Here is a 16922-nt window from a genome sequence, read left to right on the forward strand (position 1 = left end):
ATTCTTGGCCATTGGCTCTGAACCCCATTTCCACATCAGTGTACAACCAACCAAAACTAAAATCCAAGAAGTTGGAAAAAAGAACTATATATATAAAGTTTGTTAAACACTGGGCAAGACATGCATCTATTTAAGACTAGGGTAAATATGCCACATATACTGGCAACTTCCTTCTAGACTGAAGGCATTGAATCTGACTCCTCATTAACAATCTGAAAATTCCCTTCTGGCCATTTCCAAGGTTGTTATCCCAGGTGCACTTTACCCCTCCTGGCTAGGACCATACATCACCTTCTAATTGGCCTTCTTATTTCTTCTAAGGGGGTTTGGGAGAAGGGGGTGGGATTATGGACATTGGGGAGGGTATGTGCTTTGGTGAGTGCTGTGAAGTGTGTAAACCTGGTGATTCACAGACCTGTACCCCTGGGGATAAAAATATATGTTTATAAAAAAATAAAAAATTAATTTCTTCTAAGGTCCCACCCCCAACACTCACCTCCAAACCATCCTCCATCTTTTAGCCAGTTGATCAACGATTCGAAACCAAATCTGTTTCTCTTCTACTTAAAACACAGTATTACTTTCCTAAAATCCTTTGCATGGAGGGATGCCTGGGTGGCTCAGTGGGTTAAAGCCTCTGCCTTCGGCTCAGGTCATGATTTGAGGGATCCTGGGATCGAGCCCTGCATTGGGCTCTGTGCTCTGTGGAGAGCCTGTTTTCTCCTCTCTCTCTGCCTGTCTCTCTGCCTACTTCTGTTCTCTGTCAAATAAACAGATAAAATCTTTAAAAAAAAAAAAAAACAAAAAAGAAATCCTTTGCATGGCAATCAAAACTTCTTAGCCTTTTTGTCCAACTTTTTTCCCAACCTTTTTTCCTTTGAGTTCCCCACATATACACATCCATGCACTACATCCTATCAATGTGGGATATGTTAATTTATTTAACAATTATATATTGTAACTTACTGTATTATATTGTTACATATTGTACCATATATTGTGCTAGTAGGGATATAGGGAATAATAAATATGGCACAGAAATAGACAAAAAGGCTTCCAGGACAGGCATTCTTCCTCCACCCCCTCACCCCTGTCTGGCATGCCCATCTCTCTGAATGAGACAAACATGTATACACTCCTTAGAAAACCAACTGAGATATAACATGATGTGGTTTGAAGTAGGGTTTGCCAGCCAATGGCCAAGAAAGAATTCTTGAGACATTTTCAGTGCAAAAAGGTGGTTTTATTGAAGCATGGGGACAGAACCCTGGGGCAGAAAGAACTGCCCTGGGATTGTGGGGAGCAACTGAGTATATACTCTGAAGTTGGGAGAGGTAATGACAAGAGAAATTTCCAAAAGAATTTTCATATGCTAAAGAAGACTTACAGGATCCTAGAGACCTGGCTATTACCAAGCTAAGGTTTATTTTTTCCCTCTAACAAGGCATTAACATTAAGATGGAGAGTTCCTGGAGGAAGGTTATACTCTGCCTGACTCAAGTATTTGTCAATGGGCTTCAGGTTATAAGGAAATTTAATTTTATCTTCATTTCTTTTGCCTTTGTTCTCCACATCATAATATACTCTATTAAGACTTCCTTTTTAAAAATCTCATCTACCAATCACGCTGCCACAATAACTGATTTCTCTTTTCTTGGCCATTATATTCCATGTGTATATGTCCCTCTAATGTACTACATGTTAAAACTTTGAAATATTTTAAATGTTTTATTATGTATATATCACACGTAATTATGAGTTGTGTATGTATGTGTATGCATATATTTATGTGTGTATAAGTATGTGTATTTGAAGCATTAAAATAAATCATAAGCCAAAATCATACTTAAGAACTAAAGCATTGCCACTTTTGAAATATCTGTCTATGTGCTTCTTCCCTAGTCTGTTTTCTCATTTTATCTTAAGGAGATTACTCTCTTGGATTTGTGTTTATAAACCTCTTTATTTTGTTTTTGTTTTTGTTGCAAGTATATGCACTTTAATTCTTGAGCAATATATCATGTATTTTGCATTAATTTTGAGATTTGAACTTGTAATATAATCACAGTATGTGTAATGATTTGGTAGTGAGAATTAATAAACTTTAATTACATATAATGCCATGGATGAATTTGAGCAACAAAATATTGAATGAAAAAACAAGTAGCGACAGACTACATATAGTATGGTGCCATTATTATTGAAACCTATTTTTTTTTTTTAAACAGGCATATCTTCCCACTTAACTATTAGTTCCTGAGGACAAATTTATTTTAAATTCATCATGGTAATATTCCTATTTCCTCAACACCTAGCATGATACAGTATGAACAGTATGAACCATCTTTTCAAATTATTCATAGTGTCTTAGAATAGTTCCATTGCACTGGAAGGAAACATGAAATTCATTACTCAACTCCAACAACTCACCACAGATAAGAATTGTTTCTACAGCAGCAGCATCATATATAGTCTCTCAGTTTCAACTTGAGTGCTTCTAAGGACACAGAGCTCACCATGTCAGGTAGTTCTTCCATTACTGAATGGCTCCAACTGGCCAAAATGTTTCTGATAACAAATCATCATCGCCCTGCATTTTCTACTCCTATGTCTATTTTTCTTTCTTTCTTTTTCAAGATTTTATTTATTTAGTTGACAGAGAAAGGGCATAGCAGGGGGCATGACAGGCAGAAGGAGAGGGAGATGCAGGCTCTCCACTGAGCAGGGAGCTTGATGTGGGAATGGATCCCAGAACCCTAGGATCATGATTGAAGCCAAGTAACTGACTCAGCCACCCAGGTGCCCCCCCACCTTTTCTCTCTCTCTCTCTCTCTTTTTTTAATCCAGAGAAGGCAAAGCCGTATAACTGTAAGGACCTATTTAGAAACTGTCTCTGCTCCCCTTCCCCCAGGGAATTTACTTAGAGACAAGTCCTGGAAACCAGCTTCAGGTAACAAAGCCCAGATACAAAGGTGGGTCAGGCCAGGTGGAGACATCGTTCAGTCGAGGGGTAGGGGGGGTGGGGGTTGGGGGGATGCATACTGTCTCCTTGGTTACCAAGGAGTATGGGCCCTGCCCTTTGGGAGCCTTTTGGGTGCCAATCCCAATCAAGGTGTAATAGGCTGGTTCAAATATCGACTAGGGTAAATTGTAACTCAATTGGTCACTTAGCATCACTGTGGAGTTTCCTGTGTGTGTTACAATCTCATCGGCCACCTGTGCATGGCCAGGCCCGACCGCATGCCCTTTGCCCTTAAAAGCTAGTCTGTGAAACAGAGAAGGGTCCCGAACGTTTGGTTAGATTCTTGATGCTTGGCGCGAAGTAAAGCTTTGCTTGACCTTCGCTTTGTATCAGTCTCGCTCCTTTAATCACGGACCCATTATTGGGGCATAACATAACAAAAACAATGAAGTTGGTGTTTATTTTGAATGTCTACTCCATGAGTGACCTTAGCCAATACCTTGAAATTCCACAGTCATGAATGTAAAACGCTCCCCCAACAATGTACCTTACAATATACTGGATCTCCAATGAATGTAAACCTAGTTTAAAATAAATTACACAGCCCTTCCTTCAGAAATGACATTAAACTGTGGTTGCCTCTGTGGTCACTTGTGTCTAGGCCAAGTCTACCCATCACTCTTGTCTCCTTCCATTCACTCAATCTAAGGGCTAATAGTGAGAAAGGAGGTCACTCTGACAACACTTTTGCTCCTCTTGGGCCAGAGGACTATTACAGGAATGCACGGAAGGAAAGCAAGAGAAAACTGTCCAATGATGCATGAAGTGCAGAGCACTTAAACTAAAGACAGTGTTGAAACCCAGAATGTGTCATTTCCTGGTGGTGTGTTCTAGGGCAAGTCATTTTGCCCCTCAACCTCTTTCTTAATCTATATAATAGAGATAAAAATGCCTGCATTTTGTGTCTATTCTGAGGGTTGAATGAGAAAATTCTATCAAACAGTGCTTAGAAGTCTCCTAGCTACCTAATAGAGGCTCAGGAAATGGTAGTTACCATTCTTATTTGGAACACTGACACTGTTCTCACCAGTGTCTTGAGATAGCATCATCAGCTTAAAATACAAATAAGTTATCATTCATTCTTATTATTCAAATTAATTCTCAAGTATCCATCTGCTAGACAATAACCCCACCCCACCATACTCACACCCTAAAATTATCCAAGAAACCAAAGGCTTATAAGTTCCAGTAGGGTCAGTCCTATTTCAAAACACACCATGGGGGGCGCCCGGATGGCTCAGTGGGTTAAAGCCTCTGCCTTCGGCTCAGGTCATGACCCCAGGGTCATGGGATCAAGCCCCGAATCAGGCTCTCTGCTCAGTGGGGAGCCTGCTTCCTCCTCTCTCTCTCTCTGCCTGCGTCTCTGCATACTTGTGATTTCTGTCAAATAAATAAAATCGTAGAACAAAACAAAACACACACCATGGAAGAATAACTGGATAACCAGAATAGTTTGTGATGGGATACCATTCTGTGCCATGAGTGATTTTGTTTCTGCCACTTTGTGGTATATACCACATGAAGTGAAGTTTGCCCTTGTTGTTTGACTAGGTCTCTTCCCACTACTGAGAAAATGTGAACGTAACCTCTCAGGATGCTGTCAGGGACAAAAGGATGCTGCCCTACTCAGGAATATGCCTAACTGGGGTTACCCTCATCATCACATATGTGGGACACAAAATCAATTCCTACATAAATTATTTGACCTCTCTGAGACACAGTCTCCACAAAATGGAGACTGTTGAATTATGCATTCTTTTGGGTCTTCTTCACATTTATCACTTGTTGATTTTGCATACAATACACGACAGAATACTTCAGGCCATATGCAAAAGAGCTAGTATGTCACACACATGCTGGCAATTCCAGAATTCGGTTTCTCCATGATTGTAATGGTATCAATAGTAGTTAACATTCATTATGCCATATTTGATGTTGCTACCACAGTAAAGTTGTTTATAACATAGTATTCATTTTTCTAACTTTTGGGAATTTTGCCTTTTTTTAGATTAGAAAGAACAACCTTGTCTTATTCAATTTTATTTACTCAGGAACTAGGATAATTCCCCATTTCTTCAACTATGAAATAGGGATAATAAAAATAATAGTAATAACACTGAATATTTGTAAAGAACAAGTGAAATAAAATATATAAAAGTATTATATAGGGGTGCCTAGGTGGCTCAGTCCATTCAGCAACCAACTCTTGGTTTGGGCTCGGTTCATGATCTCAGGGTCATGGGCTTACCCCCCAATTTGGACTCCCCACTCAGCATGAAGTCTGCTTGGGATTCTGTCTCTCCCTCTCCCCACTCATGTTCTCTTTCTATCTCTCCCTCTCTCAGTCTCAAAAATAAATGAATAAGTAAGATCCTTAAAAAAGTACTCAAAAATTAGATATGTGTAATTACTTATGCTAGTTTTACATATGTTCAACCAATCTCCCTTTTAATATTTTACATTATAAAGTCCTGCAGGACAAGAATTAGTTTTTTATCCCCTTAGCATCTGGTATCCAGATATGCAAATCTAATTCCTATTTAGGAAAATATATTAATTGATGATGACTAAATATGGATATCCAAGTCATATTAGCCTAGTTTCACTTGGATATAAGAAAAGTTGAACTTTTGAAATCAGCAAAAGGTACTTGGAAAAATCACAATTTTATAAATAGCCTTGGCTTAAAAACAACTAAGTAATTAAAAAAAAGGGGGGGTATTGAAATCCTTTATGAAAGTGGCCATCAGTTTAGAATATGAACAATAAAAATAATTCCTTGTGTGTGTGTGTATAAATATGTGTGTATAGTTGTGTGTGTGTGTATATATATACACACACACAACATATATATGTTTGTATATATACATACCATATATATATATATATAAACATGTAATTGAGGCTGTTTAATTTTTGTACAATGCATTGGTACCTATGTTTTATGAACAAACCAAGTGAGAATCTGATTGGTTAAGGACCTTGCCCAGGTTTACATGTTCTAGTTTGGATGTAGCAATCCAGCTCCTTGGACTTACCATAGGGAACATACTAAAGAGAAAGGAGCATCATGTATTACTTAAACCATAATTTTTCTCTAATATCATAGATGCATTTTTTATCTCTAATCTCCAAATTTTCTTCAATATATTACCAAATATTATGTTTTCCTTTTATTAATTTAGGAACTGTGCCTTATTTGTGTTTTTATTTCCATTCCTAGTTAAGTCTCTGCTATACATGGGGCATTTGATCTTTTTAAATGAATGAAGGAACGCAGTATGTTCTCCTTACATGATCCTTGTCTTTTCTCCTCATTTTGTATTCCTCTACATACCTTTCTCCTATGCCATTGTCCTTACTATACAGTCCTGTTAGTCCTCCACTTATTCTCCCAGATTTCACTATATGATTGGAAAATCCTTTTGTTGGCCCCCATACACTCTTTTTTCCCATTATTCAAGCTCCTCCTAAAATTCCATTTGTGCTCTCTACCTGGCTACATCCCAAAGCCCAAATAAATCCTGACTTTTTCAAAAATTCTCCTCAGATTAAGAGCCAAGGGTCTTGGCTAGACCTGATACTTATGACACTTAGTACATTTTATATCTGCATCTATACCTGTATTTACATATATATCTCACAAGATTTTTGGCCAGATAATTCTTTAATTCTTTGTTGTGGGGGGACTGTCTGTACTGTGCAATGGCAGATATTTAACAATGTCTTCGGCTTTTATTCACTAGATGCCAGTAGCACATGCTCAGCTGTGACAACCAAAAACATCTCCAGAATTGCCAGATATCCCCTGGGGAAAGAAATATCCCTGCCCTCAACACTGAGAACCTCTGATTTAAGTCTATATCCATATCCATATCCAAGAATAACATTGACTGACTGATCTTAATCTATGTTAGGCACTATGCAAAAGAGCATATGTTACCTATTTTAATCTTTATGATGATTTTAAGTGATACTATTAGCACCAATTTAGACATGAGGAAAGCATGGCTCAGAGAGATAAATAACTCACAACAAAATGTACTGCAGAATGTCCATGTGTCTTTGCACCACGTTACCTGACAATTTAGGAAGAACAGGATTCCTGTCACTTGCTTTCACCTTTCTACCTCCCACAGGGTCTATTGTGTGATAGTTGTATAATTATAATTTAAAAAATTAGTTAATCAAAAGGAATACTCTTATTAGACTTATAATATGAAATATACACTCTCCTTGGGCTTTACATTTTCTGGATTTGCATTACTATGAATTGTCTACCTATTCCTTAACCCTGGTATGTTTATATTAAGCATGTAAGTTGGATATAATTATATTACTTAAGTGTAGTATTTAATATATAATTGTATTAATCTTTCTGTGTATCTTCAAGTTTTGGCATCATAGTACAATGAAAAACAGATGAGCTTTCAGAATCAAAATGTTAAATTTAAATTGTGACTTCATGCTTAACCAGCTATGTGGCATTTACTTCAAAACCTAAACATTTCATGGTCGGTGCAAAGAATATAGAGATAAAAACTTCATTCCTGATTATCTAGACAATTACACTCTAGTAAAGGGAAACAGAAATTGAAAAGGAATTAATTCAAATACAGAGCTATAAAGTAAATAACATATACGAAGTATAGCAATGGCACAGAGGAAGGAAGGGCTATCTCTTATCAGGAAAGGATAGGGGAACTTCTAAGAGAGTCAGCACTCATGGTAGGTAATAAGGGATACACAAAGCCAACACACAAGCATCTTCAACTTCCTTAGTCTCAATTTCACCGTTTGTAAAACAAGGATAATTCTGTTTCATAGGGTTGTTACAAGTACTAAATCATCCTGTTGGACAGAAGGTACACACATGATAAACACTGCTTTCTTTCTATTTCCTTTAACAGTAAGGGCTTTGTCAATCATTTTTTTATAGATTACCTATTATATGGCCATAGGAAAGTATAAGGAATTTTCATTCATTAACAAGATAGTTGATTTCATCACTTCCTCAGATATCCAAAGCAAATCTTCACATTCTTTGTATATTATTCTCCAAGGAATATGAGCAAGTTCTACATCCCACTGCAAAATGTTGTACAGATATACTTATCAGGAAAAAAAAAAAGAAAGAAGAAAAAAAAAAGGCATCTTCTACACAAGTCTTCCATGACCTTCTTCCTTTCCTTAAAAAGGAAAAACAAAAAACAAAAAACAAAAACTATACAACTGAACATTCTGCCATGGTTGCTTTCTGTTCTGCTCAATGACAGCAAATACAAGAAGAGAGCAGAAAACCCTGAAACGTAAAATCAAATCCCAAGTGCTTTGCACATCTTTTTGAGCCTCTGTGGAGGATTCTAAAGATTGACTCCTCTGTTATTCAAACTGCTTCACCCACTGCCCTCTGAGAGCTCCAGACTTGGACTGTATTTGGCATCTTTATCCCCTAATGTCCCTTGTCATCAAGATAAGTTTTTATTTCTCTTTGTAAAGTGACAGCAGAAATCTAAGAAGATGAAGAATCTTTCCCCACTGAGCTTCAAATAACTCACTTCTAAAGCACTTCCATAATTCTCACTGTGGCCAGGAGGTTATGAAGTCTCATTATTTCTGACCTTGGTCTTTCTCCACATCTATGACCCATGAGAAAAAAGGTCAGTTGCTGACATTCTTTCCTTCAACCAACATTTACTGAACACTTGCTAGGTGTGCCAGGTATGGTGCTAGGTTACAGGAATACAGGTGCTAGGTTATAGGATTTATTCACTCAGGAAATAACAAGGTGAATATAATCTGGTTCTATTCATTTCAGTAGTTGTATTCTCTTCTTTTTTTGGAAAATTGTTAATATAGTGAAAAAATATTTAACAAAGTTTCTATTAGGCATCTTTATCACCCCAACTCTTAATAAGTCTCTTGATATCATAATGCAGAATTCAGAACACCTTTATAATGTGGCTTTGGTCTTAATATGTAGGCATATCTTGAGCTACAAGTTCAGTATGAGATAATTTCCACCATTCATGATGATCTGTCCATAGTTTATTGTAGCCAGCTTATATTAAAAAAGAAAAAAAAAAACAACACTTGAGGTGTGAATTGTACCTTATATTGCATGATTGGTAGGCCCTATCTACTGCAATTGCCTGCACTTGCCCTTGCAAATTGCATTCTTCACCTGGGTATTCAATGGCTCCTGTTAGATTGATTTCAATATATACAAATACAAACAAACTTACATACTTTATGTACATCTTTTCTCCTTTACATAGCACTGAATCAGTAGTGAGTACAGTATGGAACTGAGGGACACTCACTGTACTAGTTGGCTAGAAAGGTCTCAGCTATTCAATTTGGGAGATTCAGAAGAGTTGAAGGATAAACTTGAGTCTGACATGAGATATCAACTTCTAAGGTGTCAAATGCAAAATATCAGATGACAGCAGTTGGGGACATATGCAATTTGATGATGCTATAAAACCAGGAGATCCCAAGGGAATACCTAGAAAGCAGAAAGCAGGGCCCAGGCTCCAGGGAAAGAGTTGGCAGGGCAAGGTGAGGGTGCCAGGCTCATAGCAGATAAAGATCATATTACCAGAATCCTTTGTCTGTGAGGACTAGACGCAGAAGTTGAGACCCTAATAGCAGCCAGTCTGGAAGCACAACCACAGCTGGTGATAGACTGATAACTGCTATGTGCTAGGGCTCCTAAAAGTGCTCAGTATTGCTCTTAAACTTGCACATGAACAATTCACAGACTATATCCAGATGGCAGGATTTAGCAGGAAAGAATCACATATCTTCTACTAGTCTAGATCCTCAAAGGCTCAGAGATGAGTCAAGGCAGAAGCAATAGAGTATGCATATTTATGGCACATAATATATACACCTACCCTGGCTCACAAATATACTCCTTAAATGATGGTATTGTGAGTAAATATAAAGTTTGAACTCAGCCTGTGTGGAAATAAACATATTCCTTCCTGCCTGTCTGTCTTCCTGCCTTCCTTCCTTCATTTAATAAATACATATCATGGGGCACCTGGGTGGCTCAATGGGTTAAGCCTCTGCCTTCGGCTCAGGTCATTATCTCAGGGTCCTGTGATTGAGCCCCGCATTGCATCGGGCTCTCTGCTCAGCAGGGGGCTTGCTTCCCCCCTCTCTCTGCCTGCCTCTGATCACTCTCTCTCTCTCTCTGTGTCAAATAAATAAATAAGATCTTAAAATAAATAAATGTGTGTGTGTGTATGCGTGTATAGTGCAAACTATGTGACTGTTGCCTTCGGGTATAGAGAAGGAAACAAGCAGAAAAGGTATTTGCTTACATGGAACTTAACATTTTGTGAGGACAGGAAGTGATAATCAAGATTCAAATAGGATAATATAAAAAAAATATGCATTCCCTGGAGATAACAAAATATGGTACTGTGATAAGAATTTTGCTTCTATATCTACATGAAGATAATTATGACTAAATACAGATTAATAGGACATGAAGGGGACTAATTCTGCCTTCTGGATATAATGGTATGTCTACCATTTATTCTCCTTTCCCTAATCGCATTTTCTGATTTTGCTGTTATATCACATTCTCTTGCTGCAACCCTCTCCTAAAATTTAATATTTGACTAAAACATATTATTTGACTAAACATATTATTTGACTAAAACATATCAATAACATTTAGTTTTCATAAGTAATATTTTTGAGACTAGCTGAAAAGGGCAAACAGGGGAAAGGCAAGATGAGCTTTGGGGTCCAGGCAGAACCTTCCTCTTCAGAGCACTGGATTATCCAATGCCAGCCTATGGTAAATAAATAGTCAGTGCTCAATAAAAATTCTCTTTCCTTGTACCAGGCGTATAAGGAAAAACAGTATATTCTCCTGGATGTACCCATGGCTTTTGGCTTTGCATTATGCACAAATTCAGTTCCAGAGTATGTCAAAACCTTAAATCCACAGATTTCTTTATGAATTCCTTGCACACATCAGCTTAAGCCCCATATGACCAAGGGATCACTAAAAGGCTCTTATGTGTAAAAGTGAAGAGCCTTTCGATAGCAGCAATTTGATTTATAGAAAAGAGAATCTTTTCCACAACAAACTAATTTTTATTATTCTAATGAATGAAAGAAGAGACAAACCCAACCTTTAATTCTTGCTTGGCTGCCCACATGGATAAGTTATTAATCTCACCATGCCTCTGTTTTCTTGTTTGTAAACAGAAGGATGCCTAAACGCTTTGAGGTTCAAAAGCAATTACATGTTCATGTACACTCACATACCTAAAATCTGTAACACAATGTTTGGCACATAGTACACATTTAATAAACATTTTCTTCCTCTTTGAGGAGCTCTGGCTTTAATTTCACACAAGTCACAAACTGAACCCATAAAGATGAAAATAAAGAATATAAAATTTGAAAATGTGTAATTTACTGAAAGCACAAGAACCATTAATTGTCAGTGATGGTTCTCATTAAACTAGCAGCATATGTTGCTATTATAAGGATGTTTGTCATGAGCTCCTGAGAGGTCTATTAACAATAAAATCCTATTATTCCAGATGTTTCACATCCATGTAATACACCCACAATAATTAATTTCATATGGGCTAAATTCATAAATCTAGAAAACTAGAAAGACACGTTATTCACCACAGAAGGCATCTTACATTCTATTTATAATCAGACTGAAATGCTAAAAAGTGCCATTAATTACAGGGAAGCCCACTATCATCTTTCTTTATCTCTAGAATGGACTTTGAATTTTAAAATAATTCATTACCATTCTAAATGCAGCATCTGAAAAAAACAAAGAGAAGTTGCTACTACATCTGCTGCTGCAGCCACAGCCTCTCCTTCTAGGAGCACGTCTGTCACTGCCTTTCTGCTGTAACTCCCAGTTGGCATAGGCTGAATCCCTACTTTTTGCCATGAACTCGATTAGGGCACTTTACATGTGTCATGTAAACAAGATGTCTGTTAGTGAGATAACTGTCCCACTTTATGAAGTCTCCCCCTTCTAGAAGATAAAGCCTTAAAGAAGTTAAATAACTGATCCAAGGTCACAGTTCCTCAGTAGTCAGGCTAACATTTGTACTCAGAACTCTTACACCAAAACCTGGTTTCTTTTCACATTACCAAGCAGCCTATCCACAGCACCAATAAAAACTTCCATTTATTCTATGCCTGACTTAACTTGTCAGATAGCCTAAGATGGGGAGAGATCAAAGGGGGCTCTATGGTAGAGAGTCTGAAGGTAATACTGGAACTGTCACTCAGTACCACAGTCCCCTTCACAAAGGGCCCAACCAAGAATTAAAGCCAGCAACTGTCATGGACTCTGGTATATAAATCCAATGTTTATGGAATGACTATTTATCACATGGTTAGAGATCATGTGATAAAACAAATTCAGGCTATAGGAAGACAAGACAAGAATTCAACAAGTGGGATTTTAAGTTTATGGTCTTGTGAACTAACCACGGATAAAGGGAGCATCTGGAAGAAATAATTTAATGCTTTCAAACTTGAGAATGGAACTGCTAGAACAGCAACTGTATTACATAAAAAACAGCTATGTTAATAGTTGGTATTTATTGAGACTAGCTATGTGTCAATCACTATACTAAGAATTTGAATCCTCATAACAACTCTATGAGATAGATGTTCTTATTATTATACCTGGGCACAGAGAACTTAAATAAGAAAGATCCCACAGTAAGACACAGAGCCAGCATTCACAGAAGTCTGGCCCCAGAGTCTGCTTACCACCACTTTACTACATGCCTCTTGTGAATTAAAACTACACTAATGGGATACCATGAAAGTTAGAATTCTCATATATATTTTAATATATATTCTTACATACTTTTAATAAATTTCTTATGTTTATATCATATACATAAGAAATTTAGCTAGAAAGCTAAACGGGCTGTAGGAATCAGGAAAAGTTAAGAGGAAAATGACACCATCCAAGAAGCTAGAGAGGCTAGGTACCTCACACCACAGTGCAAGAATATTTGACATATGCTCTTACTTTTAATCTTCTCTGTAATTATGGCTGGTGATAGTCTGATGTTCAGAACTTTGACTTTCAAGTCAAAGAGAGCTGAGTTCAAATCCAGCTCTGATGCTTTTTAGTTATGTGACCTGGGCTCGTTCATGACCTTCCAATCTCTCATGTATAAAATACATGCAATTTTATACCTCTAATATACTAGAAGGCATTGGAAAAGTTAAGCAAGATGTTACAAGTAGAGGGCTACCTGGGTGGCTCAGTGGGTTAAAGCCTCTGCCTTTGACTCAGGTCATGATCCCAGGGTCCTGGGATCGAGTCCCACATAGGGCTCTCTGCTCAACAGGGAGCCTGCTTCCCCCTTTCTCTCTCTGCCTGCCTCTCTGCCTGCTTGTGATCTCCATCTGTCAAATAAATAAATAAAATCTTAAAAAAAATATATCACAAGTAGGTTACTAATATAATGCCTCAAATACACTTAAATGTGCTTATAGGTATTATTTATCATTATTAGTACTCCTTTTACATATGAGAAATCAGAAGGTTTGTGGGATGTAACAATAAATTTACTGGAGAGAAAGCCACAGGTGTTGATGAAGAAATCTCTCCCCTGTTCTATCTCCAAGTGGTAGCAATAAAGAGGAAACATATTCATTCAGTAGCTTCAGAACAATGGCCATTTTTACATGTTATAAAGTTTGCTGGGTCCTGTGTCCAGTGCTAGCTCCAATCCATGAATGCTCTGGGTAGGCTTGTCTTGTTCCATTTCAGAGAGGAGGAATGTCCAAAGTAGCAGTAATCTATTTCTTCCAACTTCATGTAATAGAAAATACAGTGAAATGAACATAAATAATCAAGGAGTCTATGTTTTAACTCTGCTTTCAGATTTATAATATTTTGTCAAGAGATGACTTCTAGTAGCTACCATCACTATGATAACTGCCTGTATGAATTTACAAGCTGCAAAGGCTTTCCATGTATATTCTCTGTTGTGATTCTCACTATCTGGTAAGTTGCTGGAGTGTCAGCATTTATCTCCCATGATGTGGAAACTGAGGCTTGAAATATTTGAATGTACTGACCCAAATCATATGAACATAACAGAAAGAAGAATAATTTCATCAAATCTTGTCTCTTGCTTAAAATCTACCATGGCTTCTTATTACTCTCAAAATACAATCTGAATTCCTTTCCATGACTGGCTATATAACCTTGCTCCTGCCAACTTGTTGAACCTCATCTCAGACCACTCTTGCTCATAGTGCTCCACAACATGGGCTTTCCTTCAAAGGAAGAAGCTTCTCATGTCTGACCTGCCTCCTCCGGCCCTGTCTATGGTCTAAGGACACAGAAGAAGCCAGTTGGCAGAGTTTTGGGCAGAACACACCTGAAATGTAAGGGAGGCAGTGGGGCACAGCCTTCATGTAGAGATCCTAGAGAGTTCTGCCATGGAATGCTACTGAGGCTTCTTTAGATCCCATCCCATACATGGGGTTACTGAAGAGTAATTCTGTTAAAAATTATGGTCCAAAGACAAAGAGAAGGCAACTAACATTATTGTGTTATTTAAGTGTGATATCCTCTTAACTTTATATGTCTTAGTTATAGCAGAGGAAATTAGAGTTAATGAGATAAAAATAATTTTTCCAAGGATGCACAGTTTCTAGCGGCAAGGTGGTATTTAAACTTGCTTATTGGGTTCTACAACGTATGACATTTCTCCTCTAGAAGGATGCCTTGATGCTACATTATCAGGATTACTTTACTAGGGCTATTTTAATTTTCCCACTAAAGACTAGAATGGTTCAAGACAGAGAAATAGTGCTAAACATAAAGGGAGAGTTAGCTGACCTTGTATCTGGGGAACACAGCTAGCAGGACTGGAAGACAAGGGAGCCTCAAAAGGACAAGAATTTAGATACACGGTATTTGTAAGATAAAATTATGGAAAAAATAATGTTTGAATCACATTGTATATTTCTACTAGTTTTATCTTATTATGCATTAACAAGAGACATTTAATAAAAGCTTTACCCATCTTCAATTCCACTATTTCAGTTGTTGAAAACAAACAGCACAATTTAATTATATCTTAAAGACTTGTCATCCAAAGACAAATTACAATGGATTTTCTAGGGTTTTATGTTAAGAAAATCTACTTCCTGAGATATCAGTGTGGATAAAACACTCTAAAAACCTATGGGGCAGACAATGTCTGGATTTCAAAATCAAAAGGTCTGGGTCAAGGCTTACCTCCTACATTTCCTGAGAATTCTGGCATTTTCTGTAATCAGAATATATCAGAATCTCCTTCTTGTTATTCAACTGCAAAATGAGTGAAATCTTAATATTTATTTGCAGGGTTACTATTGATATAAAAACAACATGCACTTAAATATTTCCTATCAACTGTTGAAATCTAGCATGTCTACTCATATTACAAAAGGAATAAATGAGTGTACAAGCCCATGAATACTTTGAGATCATTTTAAATAATCTTACCATGGCATGCTTACAGGTGATGTTTTCATTTTAGAAGTAATTAATTCACTACCTACATTAATTCTAATTACGCTTCACATTGCTCTGAAAGAATAAAGGATCACTATTGTTTACTGATAATGGTCTTTAAAAATTACTGGAAAACAACATAATAATGATTAAAAAACTATGCTCACAAAAACTATCACATGATTACATCAAGATTCTGTGCTTATTTAATCCCTTTTAGTAGAAAATGATATGGTTCAACTCATAAAACCTTCTATTTTATATTTTATTGTAAAAAAAAATCTCTTGCCTCATGAACTTACCTCAAGCTCTTATTATCTTCATAATGCATTTGGAAATGTGAAACCTTTCTTCAGATGGTACCTGATTTTTAAGATTTTATAATATTGCATTTTTTACTAATGCCCACATTGAATGCTTGATTGAATCATTTTTTTTTCTGTTTTGTAACATTTTGGATTCAACAGCAGTTAGTAAAAAGGTAAATGTGATTTTCCCAATCTGTGATTTTGCTTCCCAAACTGAATTTAATAACAAGGGCTTACGCTATAGAGTAAATATATTTAAAAAGTGTGTGTCATGGGTTGGTTTATGTCCAGGATGGCAAGTATCTAGAATAAGAGACACCATTCCTCACCTCTTGCATTCAGAACAGACATTGCTGAGCAACTGCAATTTCCCTGAGGCTACTTTTCAACTTTTCAGTATAAATCTTGGATCATAAATTGGTCATAACCAGCTATGAAATAAAATGTATCTATCCACATAGGCTTATGAATATCATAGCTTCTACCAGATGAAACAAGAAAGAATTCTAAGTGGACAGTGCACGTATTCTCAGATAGATACCTAGAGTGATGATAAGGGAAAGATGAGCCAAAGTTACCAATAAAAAAGATGGTCAATATTTAACCAGAGAGTTTAATTTTGTATAAGGACTTGGTAGTAGACTTAGAAGCATGCTTAGACTCCCTGCTTCTCAGGCAGTCCTCCTCTCCTTGATATGTCCACATGTTTGCACATATATAGAGTGAATGTGCCGTTTAAGTATATATCATTTTATTTATTTAAGATTTTATTTATTTATTTTAGAAAGAGAGAGACAGAGAGCACACAAGTGGGGTGAAGGGGCAGAGGGAGTGAGAGTAGACTCCCCACTGAGCTTGGAGCCCAATATGGGTTTGGTCCCAGGACCCTGAGATCATAACCTGAGCCAAAATCAAGAGCTGGATGCTCACCCAACTGAGCCACCCAGATGCCCCAAGTATGTGTCATTTTAAAAGTGGTTCAGTTATTCTGGGGATGATTCTGCCATCTTTAGATCTGGGCTGTCACTTGAACCTTTATTAACTCTGGGTATTA

The sequence above is a fragment of the Mustela putorius genome, unplaced genomic scaffold (genome assembly GCF_011764305.1).
Source record: "Mustela putorius furo isolate JIRA1106 unplaced genomic scaffold, ASM1176430v1.1 tig00003987_pilon_pilon_pilon, whole genome shotgun sequence".
NCBI lineage: Eukaryota > Metazoa > Chordata > Mammalia > Carnivora > Mustelidae > Mustela > Mustela putorius.